The following is a 10,031-nucleotide window of genomic DNA, read 5'->3' as shown; positions in this document are numbered from 1 at the left end:
ATTTCCTTTAAGGGCCTGTCTTCTCTGCTGGCTGATACCATATATAAAAGAATCCTCTCTAATACCCTACTGGGTCTGTGGTTACTAATGCTTGCTTAGAGTCATGGAAGGAAAAGGGTCACACAGCTGATGTGTGTGACCAAATCAATGCTGTTTCATCCCCTTACAATGCCTGCTCTGCACATAAGGGCACCTTGGTGGCTTTTACATTCTAATGCTGGATTATACAGTTAACACGATCATCTACAGGGTGAGTTTGTTGAAAAATTCTATCATACATCTCCACACCCTGCATGTCACATCCTCAGTGAATACTCAGAATGAATACTCAGAATTAATGTGTTGGCAACAGAACTTATATCTGCACGGAAACGGAATAATCACTAAGCTGCAGGTATTTGTGAGTTTATTTCCGGGTGATGTACCTTTTTAGCCACCACTCGGTTTTAAATTCCCGTTGCTACATTTGGAGGGAAGATACATGACTGGTACTTGAGCTACTTTGGCCAAGATAGGCCACTGGCCACTTGTGACATTTTAAATTTAAATAAAACAATGAAATTAAAAATTCAGGTGCTCAGTTGCACTAACCATATTTCAAGTTGCTGTTGGCTTCTACATTGGATGGATAGATGTAGAACATGTCTGTCAATGCAGAAAGTTCTATTGGTAGCACACCGGGCTAGGTACTTTTTGTCCCTCTGGGCTAACATGTTCAAGTGCACTTAACCAGCTCCCTCCAGGTAGCATCTGAGGATACAGTTGCCTGATAAAATATAGGATACTCAGTTAAATTTGAATTTCAGTTAAGTGACAAATAATTGTTTTAGTATAAGTATGCCCCCAAGTATGGCATGAGTCATACTATAATTCAACAAAAAATGTTTATCTGAAATTCAGATTTAACTAGGCATCTTGTATTTTTATTTGCCAAATCTGGCAACCCTATCTGAAGAGCGAAATTAGAGCATCTTACCGGGGAGGCTGGGTCCTCTTACCATGGGGAGTGTGTATATGAGGAAATGAAAAGGGCTGATACCCAGAATGAACCAAACTCATTATGAGGAAAGAGGTTTGTAAGTTTTTCTGCATATGTTGAGGAAGGTTAAGAAAGAAGTTCCCAAATACATTTACTTTGGTTTCTTCTCTCCCCTTAGGTTTCAAAAGCTTCTCACTACAAAGAGACACCTAGATCCAGAGTGTCTGTCAAACTCATCAATTCTCAGAAATAAGTGGATTGGCAGCTGTGTTCTGACATCATTGATTGATTCCGCACCTGCAAATTTTTTCCTATTCAAAACTTACTCTGGGTTTCTTTCTTCGTGGGTACTGTGTGTCTTGGGGATGAGGAGAGTAAAAGGGAAGGGGTGGTAAATATTATTGTGGAGAAGCTCTCTTTAGTACAAAATGTACCTAATTTCTTGAATAAGTAATACATTCACAGGGTTCAACCAAATCAAAATAACAAACTATATGTTGAGAATCCACTCCTCACTGGATTACCCCACTGCTCCCTAGGTAACATTATTTTCCTTGTGTATTTGCCTATTGTTAATTCATGCTGATGTGAGTCAAGAATGAACGCATGTTTTTTTTGTTTGTTTGTTTGTTTTTGCGGTACGCGGGCCTCTCACTGTTGTGGCCTCTCCCGTTGCGGAGCACAGGCTCTGGATGCGCAGGCTCAGCGGCCATGGCTCACGGGCCCAGCCGCTCCGTGGCATGTGGGATCTTCCCGGACCGGGACACGAACCCGCGTCCCCTGAATTGGCAGGCGGACTCTCAACCACTGTGCCACCAGGGAAGCCCTGAATGCATGTTTTATCTCCCCCAATTTTCATTCTTAAAAGATAGCAGACTGTATACACTTACTCTTTTCTATAACAGTATATCTTGGAAAACTTTCCAGATATGAACATAGGGGGCATCCTGTACACTGTCTCATGGTATTGTACTGTGAATGCATCACACAGTACATCACAGTTCATGTAACCTGTCTCCTGTTGGGAGGCACATAAAGCAATTCCAGAATAACAAACCCTGATGTACAGCAAAATGAAAATTGTTCTAATATTCCTCTGGGATGGTGGAAGATGAGCAGAAATTCAAGTCACTCTTGGCTTGGACTCAAGGTTCTTCTCCTTAAAAACTGTGGCTTGGGGCTTCACTGGTGGCGCAGTGGTTGGGAGTCTGCCTGCCGATGCAGGGGACACGGGTTCCTGCCCCCGTCTGGGAGGATCCCACATGCTGCAGAGCGGCTGGGCCCGTGAGCCAAGGCCGCTGAGCCTGTGCGTCTGGAGCCCGTGCTCCGCAACGGGAGAGGCCACAACAGTGAGAGGCCCGCGTACTGCAAAAAAAAAAAAAAAAAAAAGAAAACTGTGGCTTTAGCCAAGCTCATTTTGAACCCCAGTTTCTTCATCTGTAAAATGGAGGTAGTATGTACCTTAAGTAACTATGAAAATGAAAAAAAAAATGTTTGGAATTCTAAAGAACAGCACAAACAAAATTATTTAATTTTTCAACACTACTTCTTTTGTGAGAGTTATATATAATAAATTGTAATAGGATCAGGCTCCCCAAATTCCAGCCTGGCATGAAGAAATGAAATATGGTACCAAGACAGAGGAAGATAGTTTCATTAATTACCTGGTTAAATGGCCATTTCCTCACACAGGAGTTAGGAGGCACAGCCTGCCAATCTGCCTACCCCTTTGCTCCTGCTCTTTCCTCTTAAGTCAAGGTCAGGTTTTAAGAATGTTTCTGCTACTCTAGTGTCTGTGTATTGGGGACTGGGGGCCTGGATGGTCCACTGCTATATTGCCAGCTCTCAGCTGGTGTCTGACATTGCCTGGCATGTACTAATCACTCAGGAAATAGCTGATAAATTCCTAAGGCTGGGTTGTAAGAAGGACACACCCAACCTAGTCTTAAAAAATACCTATATAAGTCTATACAAAGTGGTTTGTGTGTGTACACACATACATATACGTATGCATGTACACACAGCACAGACATGCAGTGAAATATTCTGGAAAGACATGCGAATCTGGAATGAAAATACTTGGGTCTGTATTCCAGCTCTGCCATTTACCAAGTATCTGACTGGGGATGAGTCACCTGCCACCCCTGAAAAATCAGGCTTTTCATCTGTAAAATGGGATAATAGCACCTCCCAGAGTTTTGAAAAACCAATCAAATGAGAGCACATGAGAAAGCACTTTGTTCCTTGTAAAACCTAACATAAACAAGTACAAGATTATATAAAGATAGAAGTAGAGATAGAAATTATCTCTCATCTGTTGATCTATTCACAAATGTGGGAAGTTGAAGAGGATGTTGGGATTTCCAAGTTGGGATTTGCCAGCTTCCACCTGCAGAGATTGAGGTGACTTAGGTTGTAATAAGCCAGATCACTGCCTGCTTCTGGCAGCCACTCCCCCATGGCCGGAGGAAGCTTCCAGAGGAGTGGGCCTGGCAGACATGTGGTGTTGAAATGGCAGTGGACGCACCCACTCAACCACCACCAGGTCTCTTCCAGGTGCAGAAGCAGCAGTCCCAGTGGACTAGGCAGGCATTTCGAACTCAGCTGAGCCACCTTTCCAAGAGCAGAGACTCCTAAGACAGGGATGCTCCAAACTGTGCCTACCCCATTTTGGGCTCAGCTTGACTCCCTGGATATGTAGAATCACCCCTACTGGGTACCTGTGCAATTTTGGCAGAGAAAAGAAATATGTGGAAGGCCACTAAGGAAAGGGGCCCTAGATACAGTGGCTCTTTGGGAGGAAAGAATAAAGGAAGGGGAGAGCACAGAAGGAAACTTTGATTTCCTTTAGCTCAGTCCTTCAGGCTGTGGATGAAGAGACTGGGGCCCTGAGCAGCTGGTCTCTGTGTGATCACTAAACAGATCAGTGGCTTGTGCACGTCACCCACAGAGTTATATTTCTGCCCTCGCCATCTTCTTCCTTTCAGGCCTCCAGTGAAAAATCTACATGTCATTTTGAACCTTCCTTGCATTCTATTCTGTGTTCAGGGTAACATCGGTAGCCTGGAATTGGCCATAGCGGGAGTATTTACACAACAAGAACTGGCTACAAATCAGTATTTGGGGAGTTTTCCTGGAGAATCAGTTGTTAAACGTTTACCAGCACACCACTACCCTAAACGTCCTTTGTTTCTACCCCATAAAGATACTCTCATACCTCTCATGACTCTGTCTCTGTCTCTCTCTCGTGCACACACGTTGGCTCACGCTATTGTGCTGTTTTCCTACCTAAAAGGGTTCTGTCTCACCTCCCAAATGAGCCCCATGTCTCTGGGCTGATTTAATTCCCACAGTCCTATGATCCACACCTATTGTGGATTCTTCTGCATTGTTTCCCATCTGCTGGGTTCTCATATCGACTTTCCAAATTTTATGAGGAACCCTGACACACTCTTCTCACACATCCTCACCTGCCTCACCCCTCACCTCCTTCAAGCTTTTGCTCAAATGTCACTTTCTCAGTGAGACCCTCCCTAACCTTCCTCCTACTCCCAGAGGGGAGAGATGCCTGCTGGGAGGGTGGCCAAGGTCTGGCGGAGAGTGATGCTGGGAGTGTGGACTGTCAGGACAGCATGGCTAGGAATGCCCTGAGCAAAGGCACTGCTAGGACACAAGCAGGGCTATTTAACCAATGACCCCAGGGATTTCCTCTGCGTTGCCTGGCAATGAACTGGGAACAATGGCTGCTTCTCTCCCTGTGGGAGAATCAGCCAATATTCTCAGGTGCTGGGAGGCTGGTGCTCCCAGCTGAAACCCATAGAAAAGGTTTCTTCTCCTTATTCAAGTCTGGTCTCATGCTTTCTCTATGAAGAGGAAGAGCACAGGAACTGGGTCCCCTTCTGGAGCACAGCCCCTCTGTGCGTCAGGCTGTCCCCTTCCCTGGCACGTGACTCAGAGCTGCAGGAGAGCAGGCACTGCGCATCTGCCGACTTCTGCCCACGAGTTCCAGCAGACACAACTGACACTGTGCCTGCCAACCAGACAGAAGCCCAAAGTACGAAGACCTGTTAGGAGGAGTGAATGACCTCTAGAGGAGGGAGTCGGTGGGAAGGAGTGGCTATAAACAGCTTTCATTATGGGCTGAGATCGAACTTTTTAATCATTATTCTAATCACCTTGTGTCTCATCTTCTCAAATGTTCTTCATGAACGTTACAGACCAACAGCTCTTTCTGAAATTTCTTATTTATCCCTTTGTATTCCTCCCCCACCCCACTCCCACCCCCGGCCACCCTTTCTTTGGCCCAATGTTTTCCAGCTCTCTTTCCTCTCCATTTAGCATCAGCTATTTTTTTTTTTTTTTTTTTTTTTTGCGGTATGCGGGCCTCTCACTGTTGTGGCCTCCCCCGTTGCGGAGCACAGGCTCCGGATGCGCAGGCCCAGCGGCCATGGCTCACGGGCCCAGCCGCTCCGCGGCATATGGGATCCTCCCAGACCGGGGCACGAACCCGTATCCCCTGCATCGGCAGGCGGACTCTCAACCACTGCGCCACCAGGGAGGCCCTCAGCTATTTTTTAAGGAACACTTTTTATTTTTTATTTTACTTATTTATTTTTTAAAGATTTTTTTTATTAGTTTCTGCTTTATAACAAAGTGAATCAGTCATACATATACATCTGTTCCCACATCCCTTCCCTCCTGCGTCTCCCTCCCTCCCACCCTCCCCATCCCACCCCTCCAGGCGGTCACAAAGCACCGAGCTGATCTCCCTGTGCTGTGCGGCTGCTTCCCACTATCTATCTACCTTACGTTTGGTAGTGTATATATGTCCATGCCTCTCTTTCGCTTTGTCACAGCTTACCCTTCCCCCTCCCAATATCCTCAAGTCCATTCTCAAGTAGGTCTGTGTCTTTATTCCTGTTTTACCCCTAGGTTCTTCATGACATTTTTTTTTTCTTAAATTCCATATATATGTGTCAGCATACGGTATTTGTCTTTCTCTTTCTGACTTACTTCACTCTGTATGACAGACTCTATGTCTATCCACCTCATTACAAATAGCTCAGTTTCGTTTCTTTTTATGGCTGAGTAATATTCCATTGTATATATGTGCCACATCTTCTTTATCCATTCATCCGATGATGGACACTTAGGTTGTTTCCTAAGGAGCACTTTTTAAAAGTACCTTGTTTTCACACTAGGTGGTCAGTGTTGAAATACGTGGAGACTCTGCCACCGCTGCACTCCGCGGATGCCCCAGTGGGACCCAGTCACGCCGGAACTACGGGCTCAGCTCGGGTTTCCGGTGACGGTGCCGGCATCTGTGTTATGGAGCCGCAGAACGGTCCTCTGGCTCCATCAGTAAGAACCACGCCGCTCGGATCTCACCTGTGACTCAGAAGCTGTGCCTCAGAATCAGACAAATATTCCTTGTTATACAAATTTACTGCTATCTAAACTAGAGTTGGATTGGGAGGAATGTGGTTCCTACCTCACTTCATTAGATTATAATGCTCACTCAAGCACTAACTTATTTTATTTAATCTTCATAATGTCATGAGGTAGGTGCTATTATTGTCCCATTTTGTAGATTGGGAGACCAACGCACAGGGAGATTACCTAACTTGCCCAGGTCATGTACCTGGTAAAAAGGATGGATGGGGGAAGTGTGCAGATAAGAATAAGACACACACAGGGAATCAGCTTCATAGTGTTATTGGTAAGGCAAATGAGGTAATACAGGTAAAGACCTCAGAAGAGCGCCCAATCCGAAGGGAACCCTCGACAAATTGCTGTTTGCTGCTATTACCATAAAAGTAATTATCTAATTACACAATGCAACCAGTGCTCTAGTAGCCCAAAGAGCTAAAAACTGCCTGTCTCTTTGGAGGCTTTGTTTGCTTTAATTTGGTTATTTGTTACACCAATTTTATATTGCTCTCTGGACTTTAGTCTTTAACTAAGAAATACCCTGGCCTCATCAACATGTTCCACCGGGGCCTCCCATTGGTCAAATCTACTGGAAGCCAGAGAGCAAGGGAGCCTGGGAAATGTAGTTTCCAGTGACAGCGGCTTCGGAGAGCAAAGAGGCAAATGAGGGAAACAATCAGAAATTCAAACAAATATTTCTGCAAATCTGATGCCTGAGCATGAGACCTTGTATCTGCACTCAACCAGAGGCACACTTCCATCTTTAAGTGCAGAAAGGAGCAGAAATAAGGCCCTGCTCTTTTTTTAATTTTTAGGTGAGTTATGATATTCTGTGAGAGAAAGAAGTGGGTATAAAATTTTAAGAAAGCAAGAAGGCATTTGACTTTAAACAATTTACTCTTTTTATTTGTACTCAATCCAAATGAAGTGACTGCAACTTTGAAGGCTGGTTGTTTTGAGTTCTGGAACAGTGTGAAATAATGAAAATAAAAACACAGATGTGGCCATCCATCAGACCCTACTTTGCAACCCTACAATTGCAACCCTACAATGCGACCTTGAGCAAATTATTTTCCCTTTTCATCTTCAGTTTCCTTGTCTGGAAAATGGAACCAATGATGATCACCTACCTCAGAGGATAGATGCAAAAATTAAGTGGGGATAATGTGCTTGGTACATAATAGACACTGAAAACCATGCCCTCTCTTCCCTTTATTTCCCCTTGTATGTCTTTGGCTTATCTCTGGATGTATCCGTTATCTATTGCTGCATCACAAATTATCCTCAAACTTAGCAGCTTCAGGATCTGAGCGTGGCTGAGCTGGGTTCTCTGGGTCTCTCACAAGGCTGCATTTAGGATGTGCCCAGGACTGCAATCATCTCAAAGCTCAATGTGGGACTGATCCACTTCCAAACCCATGCACATGGTTGTTGGAGGGACTCAGTCCCTCAAGGGCTGTTTGTTAGACTGAAGTCCTCAAGTCCTTGTTTCTTGTCATGTCGGTGGCTTACTGACTTTCTTCTGAGGAAATGAGCAAGTGAGAGAGTGCAAGTGGGGGCTCAAGATAGAAGCTACAACCCTTTGTAAACTAATCTCAAAAATGACACACCATAGCTTTTGACATATTCTATTTTTTTTAAGTGTCTGTGCTTTTTTTAAAAAATTATTTATTTATTTATTATTTTTGGCTGCGGTGGGTCTTCGTTGCTGGGTGTGGGGTTTTTCTTTAGTTGCAGCAGTGGGGGCTACTCTTCCTTGTGGTGCTCGGGCTTCTCATTGCAGCGGCTTCTCTTGTTCTGGAGCACAGGCTCTAGGCTCGTGGGCTTCATTAGTTGCAGCACACGGGCTCAAGCTGCTCCGTGGCATGTGGGATCTTCCAGGTGCAGGGCTCGAACCCGTGTCCCCTGCATTGGCAGGCAGAGTCTTAGCCACTGTGCCACAAGGGAAGCCGCGACATATTCTCTTTGTTAGAAGCAAGTCACCAGGTGCAGCACACACTCAAGAAAAGGGGATAACTTAGGGATATGAACCCTCAGAGGCAGGGATCGTTTTGATTCTGTCAGAGGATACCCACCACACTGGATATATCACAACCTGATTAAAAGAAGGTGAAACTGTCTTCTTGATCCCGAGTCTTTAAAGATGGAAGTGTACCTCTGGTTGAGTTCAGATACAAGGACTCATGCTCAGGCATCAGATTCGCAGAAATATTTGAATTTCTGATTGTTTCGGTCATTTGCCTGTTTATTCTCTGAAGCTGCAGTATGTCACTGGAAACTACAATTCCCAGGCTCCCTTGCTCTCTGGCTTTCAGTAGATATGACCAATGGGAGGCCCCAGTGGAACATGTTGGTGAGACCAAGGTATTTCTGCCCTTCCTGCCTTTGCTTCCTGGGGTTTCTCCAGCCTCATTGGCACTCTTTGGCTCCAGTCCCACCAGACAGCTGGTCTCTTGGTGGTCTCCACTCCTGTCTTACCAGCCTGTGTTGTTCCAGAGACTGGATCTCCAGTTGGGGCTGGCCCCAACTCCTAAATGATAGCAGCACCTCTTTTTCCTTTGTCCTAGCTCTCAGAGAAGTGGCAACTTCTTGCTGCTGCTTATCTTTGGTTACTCCTCATCTCTCTTTTGGTTTCTTAACTCTTTCATGATCTGTTTCACTGATTACTTCTATTAAATTCATCCTATATAAAATCCCTGGAGCAGTTTTTAATACACTGACAAACAGTGGGACTGAACCCAACTGATAAACATTGGTCTTTCCTGAGCAACTCATGTACAGAGCAGTGTTTGCAGCAAAAGTTTTCTAAAGCATTTGCGATGCTAAATATCTGCCCTAGTCCTCATGCTGCTAAGTCCAGAGGGTGATTGCTTATTCAGGATGTAACTTCACCACTCTGGGCTTAAGTTTCCTATTTTACAAAGTGGGAGGCTTTGTGACATCTGTGGTCTCTTAAATCCCTGAATATTAGGGGCTCCAGAATTTCTCCATAGGGAAAGTTTAGGAACCATATGTTGGGAAGTGGGTGGAGGCACTTTATATGAGACCAAAGTTGGGGTGAAGGGGAAGAAAAGAAAACAAACAAAAACCCAAAACCCTAAGTTGTCCGTGTCACACAAGAGGGGGGTCACTGGTGGAGACTGTGGGGAAGTTAATGAGGATTGTACTATGACGTCATAAACTAAGTATGTTGTCCTACAAATTGCTTCCTATTTCCTACTCCAGCCCCTGCTTTCTAGCTCACCCCAAATCAAAGAATAGTGCTTAGAAATAAAGTTTCAGGGCTTCCCTGGTGGCGCAGTGGTTAAGAGTCTGCCTGCCAATGCAGGGGACACGGGTTCGAGCCCTGCTCCAGGAAGATCCCACATGCCGCGGAGCAACTAAGCCCATGCGCCGCAAATACTGAGCCTGCACTCTAGAGCCCACGTGCCACAACTACTGAAACCCGCAGGCCTAGAGTCCGTGCTCTGCAACAAGAGAAGCCACCGCAATGAGAAGCCCGCGCACCGCAACGAAGAGGAGCCCCGGCTCGCCACAACTAGAGAAAGCCTGTGTGCAGCAACGAAGACCCAACGCAGCCGAAATAAATAAATAAATAAAATCTATTTTAAAAAAAAGAGAA

The sequence above is a fragment of the Mesoplodon mirus genome (assembly GCF_964341445.2).
Source record: "Mesoplodon mirus genome assembly, chromosome: 12".
NCBI classification, from domain to species: domain Eukaryota; kingdom Metazoa; phylum Chordata; class Mammalia; order Artiodactyla; family Ziphiidae; genus Mesoplodon; species Mesoplodon mirus.
Note: the sequence above shows the minus strand (reverse complement) of the source record.